Here is a 16,076-nt window from a genome sequence, read left to right as displayed (position 1 = left end):
CACCTGAAACAGGGAGTTGTTCAGATAGTACTAACATAAAGAAACACCACATTTCTGCAATTTTTTGTAGACACATTCTAAATATCTACAATGTAATAAAATGGTCGTCAGCACCGAGGGCGTCTTGCAGAGGTGAAACTGGCAGACAAGCCATGCAATTAGGTAAGATTGCAACAGTGGAACAGCAATCAATAGGCTTCCCAAGATTAGACAGCAGTCAGCCACAGAGTAATGGTTTTAAGATCCTTGATGATTGATGGGAGGGAAGCAATAACCAGTGCACACATCAGATGAGAGCACACTGCAACAGACAGAGCCTGCTTACACTGCCAGGAACTGCTAGGCCAGTACATCCAGAAATGGTCTGCATCACACAGCCATCAACCAGCAGCATCAAAGGCGAGCTGTCCTGCAACTCAACAGCACAGGCAGCACCAGGGCTTCACATGCTTAGACAGCATCAACAAAGAAGTCACATGACCTTTAAGAGCTTCAGCCAGGAGTCAGAAATAGTCACGTACACGACAGAACTGAAAGATTAATGTCCAAAAGGTGGAAAGGAACAGTTCAATACAAGCATTCCTTGTCTTCTTTCTTTTTTCCTCCTCAAATGAGTAACCAGAAAGAAGTGGGAAGTCAAAAAGAGACATACAATAATTCAGTAATGGTTTGAACACCAGCACATCTGCAAAACTAAAAGATGTCAATCCTCTAAGAGGAAATCACAAAGTCCACATGCAGTGATGGACAAAGCACCGTCTAGTTTCAACCACACACTTTTACAAAAAAAACTCAAACCAAAACAACAAAAAAGCAGGACAGGATCACCTGTAGCAAACTGCACTGAGCCTTACATGGAGAACCTGTACATGGCATCAAAGACAACAGAGGAGGCTTTCTCAAGCACACTAAGTACAGTTGTCCAATCTCCACAGAAAATTTTCTGATGAGCCAGGGTATATGTCTGTGCTAAAAAAACAGTATGAGAGGACAGTTTCAATGCTAATCTCAGAGAGGAGCTAAACAAGCTACCCTTTCAGTCCAAAATGTTGAGCATAATGTATCCTCCTGGGAATTAAGATAGATGATCACTAATAGAAGTTAGTTTTTACATTCCACAAAGTGACAACTCCAGTACTGCACACACCTTGCTGCAAGAATTAGTTCTTCAAATAACCCATCCTTTCACTCTAGTGGGTTTTGGGTTTATTTAAGCTTTAACATGTTTAGTTGTCAGCTCCTTCACCAACAAACGTCAGCTTTCAGACAAATGTGGGCAGCAAATCAAGGTGCAACCGTTCATTTTTTATTACATTTAGTTCTCCAGTTTCTGGGAAAGTTATACACTGATTTAATGATGGGACTGAATTTTCTGAAAACTGTGACGTTTAAGTTTGCTAACCTCAAAGAGCACAATTTAAGTATGAACAAAACCAATGCAAATCTGCAGAAGGTTTAACAAATGCTTAAATAAAGCCCAGTAATCAAGATGTTAGGGAAGTTCATGCTTTGCAACAGGTAAAACTCCATCAATAGAATACCAGAAGAGTTTAATCTCCAAGTGACATCATTGCAGATGACATGACAGTCCACAAAACACTGCCTGTGGCAGAGAGGAGTGTTAAAAGCCTTTCAAACCAAATTTCAAGCTATTCTTCAGTTTCTTTCCCAAAAGAAAATCACAAAGATTCAAGAGGACAGCATCCTGACACTATTAAAGTTTTATGTTGCTTTGTAAGTTAAATGGTGAATTAATATTGATATAAATAAATATATTGATATATCAATAAATATATTGATATAAATAATCCTAATATTGGGATGTATGCTGCATATTTGTTTTCTTTATCAACCAGTATGTCCCAAAATAAACATCTACCCAGGTTACTTCCAAATGTTCACAGTGAATGACTTTGCCATAAACTGTCTTTTTAATTGAGCAACTTAAAGGCCAAGATAGACAGAAGAAAACTAGCCACATAAAACATGGCCACTACAGAGAAGTGACATTAAATAACACAGAATTCAAGACATCAAAATCAATAAGATAAGCAGGAGAAGAAAATAACAAAAGCAATTCAGACTGAAAAGTAGATTAAATTTTGACAATTTCCAATCAAACAACCTTTTATACATCTTTAAAACTGGACATCCAGTTTGAAAGTAGCAGCTGTGTATTGTTGCTTTTGCTGCACAGAGTGGAAGTTGTACTGACCACTGCAGAGCACAGGTTACCAGAACTCCAAAGCTTTTAAATAAAGCTTGCAAAGACAGACTTCCAGTTTTACACACTGTATAAATGCCACTTTTCTAGAGATTAATTTTTTTATCAAGCTATTACTTCTATCCACTAAGCAGTCTTCCAATTATTCAGCATTTACCAATAAACCACTAAAAATAGTCAAATTTCATGCTAATTTCACCCAGAAAACTTAGAGATTTTTCCCCCCTCAAACTAAAAGCAATGCTAAGGACATCTGACACATCAAAACTTCATACAACTGAGTGAAATGACAGGCTCACAGAGGAGCATATGAGAATTTCTTACAGCAAGAGACAGCATTCAGAAAACTGCAGAACCATAATCTTCTTGCAACTCAGAGCTGTAATAAAGAGCTATGGTCCTGCTCAGGGACAGAATTAATCACCTGATCAATGTCATTTCAGAGGCAAGGGCCACAACAGCTCACCTTACATCAATTTCCTTGTAGGTCTCAGTGTTTCATCTGAAAGAGTTCAGTACCAAAAGCAGGTACAATTGCCAACTCACTTCTATAACAACACTTGCCTATAATCCTGTAAATGGCTCACCAACCATCCTAGTTCAAGTTTTTTCTTTGCTTAAATGATGTTATTTCCTAGATTACCCAAAACAGGTTACAGAATCTCCAGCTACAGATTTGCAAGATTCAGCTGCACCCTGCCATGTCTGACCTGATCTAGCACAGGCTGTAGTCCTACTTCAGTGTGAAGGTTAGAAAAAGACACTTCTCAGGCAAACTGTAATTCTGTAAAGTAAAGCATTTTTTAAAGAAAAATACAAACCTGAGGAAAATATTATGAAAGTACTTCCTGACTTCCCTTTTAAAGTCACATCACTGCTATTTCAAATACTTCTAATAATTATAGAAAAAAAAAAATTCACTGCCACAAAAACATTTGAATCAGACACTAAGAGCAAGCAACTCAGACTCTGTCCAAGAACTGATGATTCTTGTAGATTGTGCATTAACAGGATGTGTGCTGCGCATAAGCCAGCAGCATCTTCCCTTTATATCTCCAATTAAAAAATGGTCTCACACCATGATCTTGAATCAGTCCAAGGATCTTACCTTTAGCATCCTCAGGTAAGAGTAATCATATTTGACTCACTAGAAGCATACAGGTAAAGCACCAAGTAAAACAGGAAAGGCAGATCCACGTTAATTAGGAGAATGGGCACACAAACCATATTTAACGGACAAGTCATGGTCTTTCTTGTTTAACAGTAGTTTATTCATCAGCCCATAGTCTTTACCACAATGCTCTCAGACTGCCCAATGGCATACAGATCCCAAACCCTCCTGAAATGATGGTGCAGCAAAATCCTCCTATTTTTTAAATTCTTCAATCAAGATTATTCAGTCTGCTGCAATTCAACACTAGAGACATGACAAGGCAGCAGCCTCAGCTACAACTCCAACAGGGGATGAATGGAGGCAAAAAGCAGTCTCTAACACTTGCAGCACCAACCACTCACACTCATCCAAGAGTACAATCACACTCTTTGAGGAGCCCAGTGATGTTAATAATTTCTTTTTTGGCCAGTCTCATAGGTTTACAGTGATCTCAGAAAGAGAAAAGGAACATCATTTCACAAATCACTCCATCCAGACCTCACTGGTGTCAGCTAATGCTATCAAACTGAACTAACAAGCCCAGAATACACTATAGGGACCTCATACATTGACAGGAGATCAGGGGAAAAAAAACCCATATAATGTATCTACAACCATATTTTTTATAGTAATGACAATTCCTGCTTCAATACTCTGGTTTTGCTTGAAGAAGACTTGTCCATTTCTTCACTGACACGAATGGAGCAAACACAGAGGAAACTGACTCGGGAAGAAAGCTTGTCCTATTTTGTCCTGCTAGACACAGTATAGAAAGTACAGAGTAAAAGATATTAGTGATACTAGGAATACCAGCCACTGGAATGAAGTACTACACCACACACATGCCAACTGTTTTACCCCACCTTGGGATTCTGCTGTACAGCTGATGCCCACTGTCACTCTGAGCACACAGACAACCTCTGTATGCACACTCACAGGGGTCTGCACTAGAACTAGTTCATCAAAACCCAGTGTGGCTGACAACATCTCAACTCCCAGTGCCTTGAGTGCACTAGTTTCATTTCCCTGCATAATTACCATATTGCAATCTTTAAATCCACATTTATATTAAATGCAAAAATAAGCTTGTTTTAATTTTTTAACATAGTTATCTAAGACTGCAAAAGAAAAAAAATTGTGAAATGTTTAAGTATTTGAATATTGCTGAGAGCACACTGGCAACTTAGCTAAGTTCGAAGGGCTCAAATAATTTCTGTGGCAAACAAAATGACAGACATTAAGGGAACCATCTAAAGAGAATGACGACAGACAATGGGGAGTCAATACAAGTGGGCAATTCACAGATGACATCAAAGTCATCCACTAAGAGCAGCTGCAGTTTTTCCTGATGCAAAAACTAAACAGAGTAGTAACTAAAGCAGCCTGAGTTAACTTAGTGTAAAAGGATTAATGCAATTCATGCAAGGGAAGGAGAAGTCCATGAAATAAAACTGAAGTTAATTTAGGTGCTAGAGATGGGAAAAAGGAAATTTCCCACTGACATAACTTTTTGGCACTGAAAAAGTCCACTCATGTAGAAAACTATGACTCACAATTAATATTATTTTTTTACTTGGAGGACACAAAATTAGCACTAGCAGCTAGCACTAATTAGCTAGCACTAACTTTCTTGTCAGATAATAAAGCATACCTATGCACAGCATACTCTGTGGAATCATCTCGGCAACAACAGAGAAAATAGGAAAGCAGAAAACAATTCTTCCCATGCCTCCATGAGAGCAACTACCGAGTCTAAAAACATCTTCATACATAAATCAGGAAAAGCAAAAAACTCCACAGTGCAAGCACTCCCTTAAAAAGAAGTAGGCTGTTATCATTCTCACTTCAATGTTTGCATAGAGCAAACTGTACAACAGCCAGTTCCACAGCACAAACACTGAAGAAGCACTGATTCTTGCAATCAAGTAAAGCAGAATAAAGAGCATTAACTTTCCCAGCTTTAACTCCAAACTACTCCATAGAATGAGCATTTCACAAACTCACAGGTAATCTTCCATATTAAAGGGATAAAGGCAACTAAAAATGCTTGATTTTCCCAATAAAAGAGTAAATCAGGATACTTCATGAAACTGAATGAATAGAACACAATGACTTGAACAGAAATAGGGACTTAGGACAGGCAATCACTTCAGCAGCTTCTGTTGAATCATACATACCACACATGTCACTTCTGACCACATAATCTGATCTCTAATCATCAAACAATCAAACTACAGAAGTGGTGCACTTTCACATCTTATATGAACATGTAATATGCCGTATTTCTATACAAAACATATACATTTATACATGTACATGGCACATATATATGTATAAAAATATTACTGCATCTTTATTTCTGTAGATTTAAAAAAAAAATCAGTCCCACACTATCAACTGGCTAATCTGCATTCCACAGTTCCTATTACAAATCTTAGCAATTATTTTGCTAGATTGTTGAGACCATTAGCTACCCGACATGTTAAATCTCAGCTCAAGAGTAAATCCTAAAAGATTAAAAAAAAAAAGCCTCCTTAGAGTTGACATTTTTGTACAAGAACCTTGGCTCTGCCTAAAAATGAAACCCACTTCTAACATATGTGCCTGCAGACAAAAGTTTGAAGCCACAAAATGCAAGAGTTAGAAACAGAAGTACCAAATGCATTTAAAGTGTCATTACTCTGTCAAATCTTGACTTTTTCAAGGCCTTGACACTGCACTCCTGCAGTTAGTCAGTATTCAGATATTGATTTCAGGTGTAAGTAAAACACATGAGAATAAGGAACAATTATGCATCTGGCAGGAAGCCTTCCTATTTATGAATCACAACTGCTCAAAAATATCATGAAACCAAATTAAGGGGTTTGCTACAAAAAATTTAACATTTGTTCAAATATTTTCAACTTATGGCATCTTGACAGACAGAATCATGCTAACTCATAACAGGAAATCAGATTAGGTGAAGTTTTAGCATCAGATTTACCAGATCATGATCACTGTTTCAGCCACAGTTCTGAAGCAGACTGATCTCAGCCTGAAGTCAAAGCTTTGCAATATTTTAAAAGGGACTACATGAATTTTTAGCAGAGCCTTGTTACCACACATACAATTACTCCATAAAAACACAGTCAAATGCAATCCATTGCTCACCCAGGATAATTAGCACTAGGAGAACTAAGCTAACCCCAGCGGCTGGTGTGCAGTCACGCGAGCCAGCTGCTGCAATGCTGCTCTGCAGTTCCACCAGAGCACGGTGCATGTCACAAGGAATAAACAATTCTTAATACCAATCTTATTCAGCAATCCAGAGAGGAAGATCCATCATATTAGTTATCACCATCCACTCTGAAAATCTTAGTGATATAAACGATGAATGTTAAAGCTTTTCTATTCCTGAAATTAAAGTTTTACTATATGAAAAGCTTCTATCTCTCCTGACTTTAGAGAGAGGTGTTACTGTGTACAGAATTAATTCAGAAAAAGAAGAAAGAAATTGATTACCCATTAATATATATTCAACAGCATAGGTATCATCCAATTTTTCAGACTTAGTGTTAACAACATTTTACATAATAGCACCTACAAATAGCATTACAAATGCATTTTACAATGCATAGGCAGTGACCAGTAAGGATTTCTTCTACCTAAGTGAAAGTCATACATCTGCCAGGGTGAGACTTCATCTTTCAGATAATCCCCCAGTGTGGGGTTTAACCAGCTGGACCGTCCATCACATCACATCACAAGCATAATGCAAACAAATAATAAAACCAAAGTACAGGCTTAGATCCCATGGCAGAACATCACCTACATACCCTAACCAGAAAGGGCTGCTCAGTTCTCTGCTTGGATAATGCAGTAGAAAAACAGAGAGGTAGGGTGTTTTCACGGGGTTGTTTTCTGGGCATTTCTTTGTTTTGTTTTATTTTAAATACCTGCACTTTCTCTCCTTGGAACAATGGTATCAAGTTAAACCTCAGTGTCCTTTCCGAACTCTAGCTCTCCTCTCCTTGCCAACCTTGCATGGTATAAATAGCAGCAAGCAGAGGAGCGAGCATTAAAAATACTCCGTTAAAAATCTCAGGAGAGTTCGTGCTCGTAGTACAGGACGAAAGCACTCCGCGTGCACGAGAGCGAGCTGTAGCACATTTTACACATATCAAACACGGTGTCACTGCTCATCTAGATAGAAAAAAAAAAAAGCTGCGACAGCAATATACAATTTCCATATCTCTCAATATCGAAAACTCCAAACACCCAACTTGGGCCCGCCGAGGCTGTGGCCCCTCAGTGCAGGGGAAAGGGCCCTCGGGGCGGGCCCCGCTGCAGCCGCACCTGCGCTGCGCCCCGAGGCCGCGGCTCAGCCTCACCTCGCCGGGGCCGCGGAAAGGCGGTGGGCGGCAATCGCCCAAGAGCACAGGAGGAAAGTAAGCTGGAGCAGGACGGAGCGGCGGCAGTGACCCGCTTCCCCCGGGCAGCCGCAGCCGCGCTCCGCTCCCGTGCCCCGTTATCCGGCCACCCTGGGAAGCGCTCGCTGAGAGAGCGAGGAGAGAAAGAAAAGGAAGGGAAGAAAGGGGAGCACTCACACTTCTGTAAAAGACAGCAAGTCAGCACTTACGGCGGCACGCACGCAGTACCCCTCACTTGTAGATCAGCGCCGCTGCAGAAAACTGCGCCGCGGCCGCTCTCGCCGCCGGCACCGCCTCCCCTCCACCCCCGCGGAGGCCCCGGCAGCGCCTCACCCGCACCAGCCCGCCCGCTCCTCGCCAGCGCCGCCGGCTTGGCGTTCGTGGCTGTCCCGCCCCGGGCTGCGCCCCTTCAGCAGCCCCGCGCCCCCTCCGGGCCGTCCCGTGCGAGGCGCCGCCGCCGTGCTCCGGGCGCACCTGCCCCGCAGCAGCCCCCCTCACCTGGCGGGGCCGGGCCGGCCCTGGGCGGTGCGTTTGTCGGCGGGGGCGCCCGGCCGGGCGGTGAGAGAGGCGCAGGTAGCCGAGCGGGGGAACTGGGTCAGCGGCTAAAAATACCGCACGGGATGGAGGAGGATCCGGCCGCCGCAACCGGGGGGGGCGGCCGCTCCTCCTGAGGGCAGCCGGTGGGACCGGGCTGGCGCGGGTCTCGGCGGATGGTGGGCCCTGGCCGAGCCGGGGCACGCAGTGACCTTGCTCCAGCCGGGCTAAGTGCGCTGCTTCAAACTCACAACCGACGGCGACAAAACCTGCCTGGTCTCGTTTCAGTTCCTAAACCGCGTGTGGCTTCGCGGCCGGCGCGCGGAGTGAGAAGCCGTGGGATGCCCCGGTGCTGGAGAGCCGGGCTAAATCACCCGCCCGGGGCAGCGCCTGGGCCGGCCGGGCCGCATTCCCCCGGCAGGGCCCTGCCCCCGCCGCGCCGCGCTGCCATCCCTGCCGCCCCGGGCTGCTGCGGGAGCCGGCCGGATCGCTCCCGTGCCCACTGCTGCCGGCCCGAATGAGGCAGCGTGGATAACAAGTTTGTTCCTGAGAAGTTCCTGCAACATATTGCGATGCCCAGGGAGGTGGTGGAGTCGTCGCTCCTGGAGATGCTTAAGAGGCATCTGGATCCGGTGCCTGGTGATCGAGTTTACTGATTACAATGGCAGTGCTGGGTTGACAGTTGGACTTGATCTTAAAGCTCTCTTCCAGCCTCGAGGATTCTGTGAAATCAGCTGAGAGCTACCTTAGCAAAACAGTGTGTAGCAACACTAAGGCAATGTCTAGGTTACAACAAGAAGTCTCAGGAGGTTCAGGCATAATTTTCTTGATGGCCTAAGCTGTGCAATGATAGTCTTGGGCTATGTTTGTGTTTATGCAGAGTGGTTTATAAACACAAACCAGATAGAAAGTGTGTGAGTTTACTGACTGGCCACAACTTTAAACTCTGCCGTAATTCTTTTTAGCATTCTGTCCACAGTATTATTTGCTGCCACTTCTTAGGGCTCGACATCCTGGATTTCAGTGGTAGTAGAGCCAGCACTTCCCTCCAGCATCTGTCCACTTGGATTTCAGTGGAGAAGGTTCGTATTGTGGTAGTCTCCCTGACCCAGTGGAGTAGCTGCTGGGGATTCGGGACTAAAGTTGTGTCTTCACAGTGGTGGCACTACCTGTAACATGAAGGAAAAAGGAAAAATCTTTTACTCATCATTGCAAAGCCCTAAGAAGTAAATTATACCTATGTGATTTCTGGGGAAGAGAAGCTTCCAAATGCCAGCAAGGTTGGAGACACTTACCTGGCATGTCTGGTGCATGAGAGCACAGCTGCCTTTAGGCTCCCTGTGTGCCAACATAGGAGTCTGTATCCAGGACAGATTTGGTGACTCCACAGGAAATGCTTTCATGACATCAAGCTAGTTCCCTGACCTTCCTCTCTGCCCTCCTCTACTAGATACAGTTGCTGGCTATTTATATATGTGATGAATATGATTCAGAATTAAACATGCCAGGAAGACACTGCTTCTTTCAACCTAATAATTAGAAGAGGAATACAGCATGATTGCTTTGTTTCATCACCACATGAAAGGGAACTATTTATTGTGGTTGGCTTAGTAGTAACAAACAAAATATTTTATTCCCATCCATGAAAAGCAATCTTGTGTGTCTTTATGGGCTTCATTCAAAGTGTGCTGGAGTCAGTACTATTATGTATGGGTTTTCAGTTAGCACGTGACTGCAAATCTAGTAAGCTGGATCAGAGCAAGAGTGCTTTTGGGCTACAATGCTGAGCATTGTACAAAACTTGAGCACCCCAGGATAGTCTATATAGTGCTCCAGACCTTGGGAGGCAAACACTTCAGTAGCACAGCTGAAGCACCTTGGCATGAGTCTGCTGCTGTGGCTGAACGTGTGGAGCAAGGGACATAGTGAGATTTTTGTGGTGTCATTAGGTTACTGCTCATGTGAAACTGAGTGATAGATAGTTTACATAGCTAGCCTTTTAGCAAAGTTCACAGGCATGGCTCCAACTGTATGTATCAAGGCTAATCTCAATTACAACTTAAAAATGCCTCTGTCTTTGTCACCGTGGGGATGGTCTGGAAAGTATCGACTGATCGCTACAGCTGAAAGCTTGTGGTGTTGATCTTTATCCTGCCAAAGATCACAGTTCATTCAGCGTTTGCTGCAGCCATTCCACTCTGATGGCTCTTTAATTTTTCCTGGTTTTGTTGTTTGTCTAAGCCTTTCATACAGCAGCAATCAAGGAGAAAAATCAAATTGAAAACCAGATACTTAGATTTTTTTAAAAAGAGATAATGAGATAATGACTTTTACTTCTCTGCCTTTTTTTTCTTCCTTACTTCTGCTGGTCCATGCATTTTTGAGTTTATATAAATGTAAGAGGAATACTGCAGGATCATGTCACTGAACGTTGAAATTGAAGGGAAGGAAATGAGGAAAAAGAGGGAAGACAAAATCACTTAAACAAGGAAGATAAATGAAAGACAAAGGGTGATGAGGTTGCAAGTAGCCTGGAGCCCCAAGAAGAATAAAGCATGGGAAAGAATTGGAGACACCAAAGCAAGAGGTGAATATCACAATAGATGGGAAAGGGAATTAACTAAGTAACAAGTCTTTTTTATATTATTTCCCTGTTTCTTGTCAGTAGGAGTAGTCAGGAGGAGGCTCCACAAATGGCTCTGAATGATACTTTCAGATGCATTCATACTCCAAGATGAATGTATGTCTGTCTTTAATAATAGATATGATTGCAGCAAGTATAAATAATTTGAAATAGTACCAGGTAACTTGAGTATCAATAACAGTAAAAATGCAGCAGCACAGGACGGCCCAGTCTGTGTCCTGCTGGTATCCAGGGTAATGGATGGTTTTGAATAGGTTATTAGGGAACTCAGTTTCTGTTCCTGACTCTTAATGGTTGCTTGTGTACTTTAATATTATATGGTAATTGCCTAGAAAAGCAGTGTTGTAATAGGGATTGAAATTTCAATTTCCCTACTCCCAGCTAGGGACCTTAATTGTTGCATTGCAAAGTGATGCCTTGCTTCCCTGGTCCAATGAATGTGGATTAGTTTGTTCAGAATAACAGACTTTCAGCAGGCACAATGAAAGACATTCCTCCCAGCTAGCCTCTGGCCTGGTGATGAAGGGAATTTCCTGGGAATTATCAGATAGGACTTCTGACTTTGTCAGATTGGACTGTTGTCCTCATGACCCCCCAGGTCTTACATCTGACTGTTTAGCTGCTGAGAGACCTTCTCCTTCCTCCTGTCATGTTTTTGAAAAATGCCAAAATCTAGGTGCAGACCCCACTGAAGCCTAACTCAAGAATTAAATGCTTTAGATGACAAGAAAGCTGTAGTTGGAATGTCAGTAATTGACAACTCGAATGCTTCTCACACTACTTATTGGAGATTCTGGTCCAAGGTACTGCTGCTTCTGCTGTGCTGGGGAATGGGGGCACATGGTCCAGGGCTGTGGCTCCTGAGTAGCAAAATGGTGCCAGAACTTGGGGGCTGCAGCTCTCAACACTCAAAACAGCTTGGCTGTGGTGGATTTATTGTCTGTGATAAGTCTTATTCTGGCTGTATTTGGGAAAACACCATGTTGTGGATTTGTTTATGTTACACAGCAGAGTGTTTATGGGTGATTCTCTGGCATCAGGAGGCTGACTGCTGTCAGATGAAATTCCTGCAGGCTGGAGGTTAAAGCACTCTGTTGAGATGGTTGGTTTGGTTTGGTTTGGTTTTTTTGTTGGGATTTTTTTAGGGTCTTTTTTTCCATTGGGTTTTTGGTTTTGTTTTTGTTTTTTGAGGTGGAGAGAGGGCCAGTAATGAGTGTTGATAACTGCATTCAAATTCTTTAGTAAGTGATGAGTACTGTTCCCCTTTGCTTATGCAGACTACATAAATAGTACTATTTAAAGTACTGCATTAATACAAAACAAACCTTTCTGCTGGCCAGTGCCAATTTTGGTTTCAGAAAAGTATATCACCACAGTTCAAAGTCTTCATTATCTTCTGAGGCTCAATTACTAATGACTATTCTTTAATTTTTTTTTACCCCAAACTTCACATTCATATGACTTATTTGAATTAACTTGTATACTTACTGCCTTGACAACATATTGTTGAGGTATGCCAGAGAAAATCATTGAGTGATGCTGCTGAAAAAGTTTAAAATGTCTTTGGATAGTAATTTAGGTTTGATCTTATAATTCTGCTGCTGATTTTCCCTGTAATAGCTAAAAGTAACATAATTCTAAGGATCCTTGGTATCTTTCCTCCACAGTTTAGAAAACAATCAGACTGTGTATATCCTCAAAAAAAGTACTGGTGAACAGATCACAGATCTCTTGGCTAAATTAGTTACATATGTCATTTTTCTTCCATATGCTTTCCAGTAAAGCAAGGTTCAGACCCACTTACAGGCAGCTCTGGTGAAGAACTAGAAAATACTCTGAATGCTTTAACAATTAGACTAATTGTAGTTTACTTGATTCCCTAATGCAATAAACTCTTTCCTTCACAGGCCATTATTTGTGGGATAACCTCTACATTGCACATGTTATTCATTATTTATTCCTTCCATTATTCTATAAAGGGACATTTAAGAATGGGCTCATGGTTTGTAGCACAATTTGTAAGAACAAATCTATTCAATAATTTTAGGAAGCATTTTCTTATGGCAAATAATAAAATTTTCATCTTCTGTGGAGTAAAAATACCTCTTTACTGCTTTATTCCTATTAATATGTCAAGTAATCAATATAGGTTTTTTTCTTTCTGATATTAGTGATTGAAAATATGTGTGATATTCTTGTAGAGGATTTTAATTACTTTTTTGTCGTTAGATAAAAAATGGCCTAATTTCTCCCCCCTTTCTTTAGTTCCATTTCAATGAGTTTACATAGCCATATGCAGAATGACAACTGTACTGTTCTGTGCCAATTGTTACACCTTGGCATTTTCCACATACACTGTTTCCTAAGCAAACACACTTTCACAGAAGCAGATTTATTTTAAAAAAATTCCCAAATATGGTTATTTGTTATTCTGAGCAGAAAGGAAGGTTGCATAGTGAACATGATGAACCAACAGAGTTATCCGTAATGCAATAGCTTCAGTCAACAATTTAATTGCCTTTGTTAAGTCCATGGGGAAGGGATATTACAGCAAGGAAGATGGGTAAACCTTGCAGAAGTGTACTGTACAGGCTGCTAGGAAAGGTTTAATCACAGATCATGGGAAGATGTTTGAGAGAGTCATATATTGCCACAGTGTCAATTTTTCCAGTCAAACCTGCCCACTTCCTAACAGAATAGTGGTGTTCTTTGTAGATGTCAAGAAATGACTGACCAGAAAGGACATTTAGAATCCTGGTTTTCAGTCATGCTGAACTGGAGCTGATACTTAAATAACCAAAAGAACACTAATGTGATGAGAGATTTGGTCAAAGGAGAGAGAGGAAGAGACCTGTAAAAAAGTGCCAAGTGATGCTAGCTGATGGGGTTATTTGATGTGATAAAGAGACAATGGTTGACAATAAATTTCTCTGGCACCTGATAAAAAATAAGAGGCGACAGCAGAGGGTTTCTTCAAGCAAGATGCTGGCATCTGAGTCAGAAAGCTGGAGAAGTGGGAGATAATCTAGCTGTTAGAGACAGCACAACACATTCTTGCCTTTTTTTGTTTTCAGGTTTGGGTGGATTTTTTTGGTTTGGTTTTTGTTTGTTTGTTTTTTGTTTGGTTGGTTTGGTTTGGTTTGGTTTGGGTTGGGTGTTTTTTGTTTTAATTAAAGATAACCTTTTTTCCTAAAAGTCCTCCTTAAGATCTTTCTGTTAAAGGAACCATCTGAGGCAGAGAAATGAAGGTGAAGATATAATTCCAAGTGACTATTTGCATAGACCTATCTGAAAATGTCTTGCCAGAAAACAAATGGTTCTGAGCCTTTAGGAGCTGTGTCTGCAACAGCTCCAAGCCTTCAGCTGAGTGGTTAACTGGGGGCTGCTGAAGGATGATTAGCACTAAGATTTATTTAAGGGAAATTAATAGAAGGAGAAGATCATACAGCCAGTTTCTTTTCCTGTTTTTCAGTGCTTTCATCACTAGCTCACTATAGACCTAATGTCTTTAAAAAAAATAAATTGCTGAAGTCAAAGCAATTTCATTCTTATCTGTAGCAGGTCAGCTGCTTAAATGGCGCTGAATATTACTTGCTTTTGTCACTTTTCCATGATTACAGAACACATAAATAATATTGCTACTGCAGCATCTTCCCAGTGTGAAGCTTGGATGTGAGATTAAGTTAGCAGGATTTAGCAAGTATCATTTGCACCGTGGTAAATGTGGATGTGGGGATGAATAGGCTCTTAGCCAGCAGCAAATATGTGGTGATGTGACTCCTTCTGACAGGAGAGGAGGCTGAGCAAACTTGCACAGGGTTTTCCAACAGCAAATGCAAAGTAATACATGCTGACAATTTCTGCAGACCAGCTGATGCACAGTAAGTTGTTAATAGGTGCTAACTTGATGGTGCTCCTGAGCTCACAAGACGATGTAATGTTGTGCACCACACTACTTTTGCTTAGATCCTGTTCTATCAGTAATGGCTTCTATGGCTATCACATCTCAATGTATGTGAATGTGTCTTTCACTAGACACACAGTACCTTAATATTGCAAGTTATGCCATTGTTCACACTGGCTGGAGTAAGCAGAACTAACTGTGGTAAATGTAAGAGGACAGAAACAACAGAAAAAGGGGAGTAATTGTTATACAGGTGTACTAAACAGAAGCTTGCACCAACAAAACAGAGAAGAAAAGCTTGAACCAGTTCTCTGTGGCAACAAGATGTCCCCTCCTGAGCCTTGCTGAGAAAGGACAGAACAAAATACTGTGGGGAAGCTGTGCTGCAGCAGCCTATTGACAGAAGTCAGCCCTCATTGCTCTAAGTCATGTAACTGGGGAATTAAACCCCTTCTCCTTCTCTTTCCCATCCCCTCTAACACAGAAAGATGAATTCAAACATTAATGCAAGGATAGCATGTGCTTTTGATTTGGTGATTCAAACTGAATTACGTTCTCTATGCATGAAAGATTACTGAATGGACAGTAAGATGTCAGGGAAAAGCAAGAAAGCACAAGTCTTTTCTGGCTGCCATTTTAAAGAAATGTTATTAATCCACTGGGAGCGAGAAAATGAAAATGAATGTTGTATTTTTTTTCCCTTCTGGGTGGTAAACCATACCACAGGGAAGAAGGTAAGGAAATACAGATGGAATTCAGAGTAAAAATAATCCCATGGGAGGGAAAACAGTTTCTTCTTTGCACCTGATGTATTTTAGCCAAAACATGGGCTAAAACACATCAGGTGCAAATAAGAAACTATAGCAGCCTAGATCATTTAGAGATCTTAACATGCACTCATTTCTGAGCCAGTCCTTATTTTCCTTAAAACAGGCCTGATGTATTAATTTTCTTTCTCCCAATACTTGTAACTTATCAAGGAAGCTTTGCTAGGGAAAAAAATCCTAAGTCTGTTGTTCTTGGCGTAGTATTAATGGTTGGACAGACCTTACAGAGGAAAATTTATCCCTGTCTAGGGTTCAGGCTACTCACCTTTACAAACTGGACAAGATTACTGTTGAACCTGGTATATCTGAAATAAGAACAGCATTATTTTATTGGAAAATTGCAGGTGAATGAGACAGATCAGACATGTATTATGTGTCTAC

The 16,076-nt window shown here is 41.4% G+C and overlaps 1 protein-coding gene across 2 annotated transcripts in view; it reads right to left on the bottom strand.

Moving 5' to 3' along the window:
- MTUS1 (microtubule associated scaffold protein 1) overlaps window positions 1-8,449 on the bottom strand; it is a 121,445-nt gene extending 112,996 nt beyond the window's left edge. The window contains exon 1 of one of the 2 annotated variants that reach the window (XM_077177483.1): window positions 8,285-8,449. The gene's annotated coding sequence lies outside the window, so the exon portion shown is untranslated. Of the gene's footprint in view, window positions 1-7,995; window positions 8,131-8,284 lie in introns of those variants that run through there. The other variant, XM_054633064.2, reaches the window with a different exon arrangement.
- Between the last annotated feature and the right edge of the window lie 7,627 nt (window positions 8,450-16,076).

Source organism: Agelaius phoeniceus, chromosome 4 (assembly GCF_051311805.1).
Source record: "Agelaius phoeniceus isolate bAgePho1 chromosome 4, bAgePho1.hap1, whole genome shotgun sequence".
Taxonomy (NCBI): domain Eukaryota; kingdom Metazoa; phylum Chordata; class Aves; order Passeriformes; family Icteridae; genus Agelaius; species Agelaius phoeniceus.
This window is presented reverse-complemented; position numbering and strand designations above follow the sequence as displayed.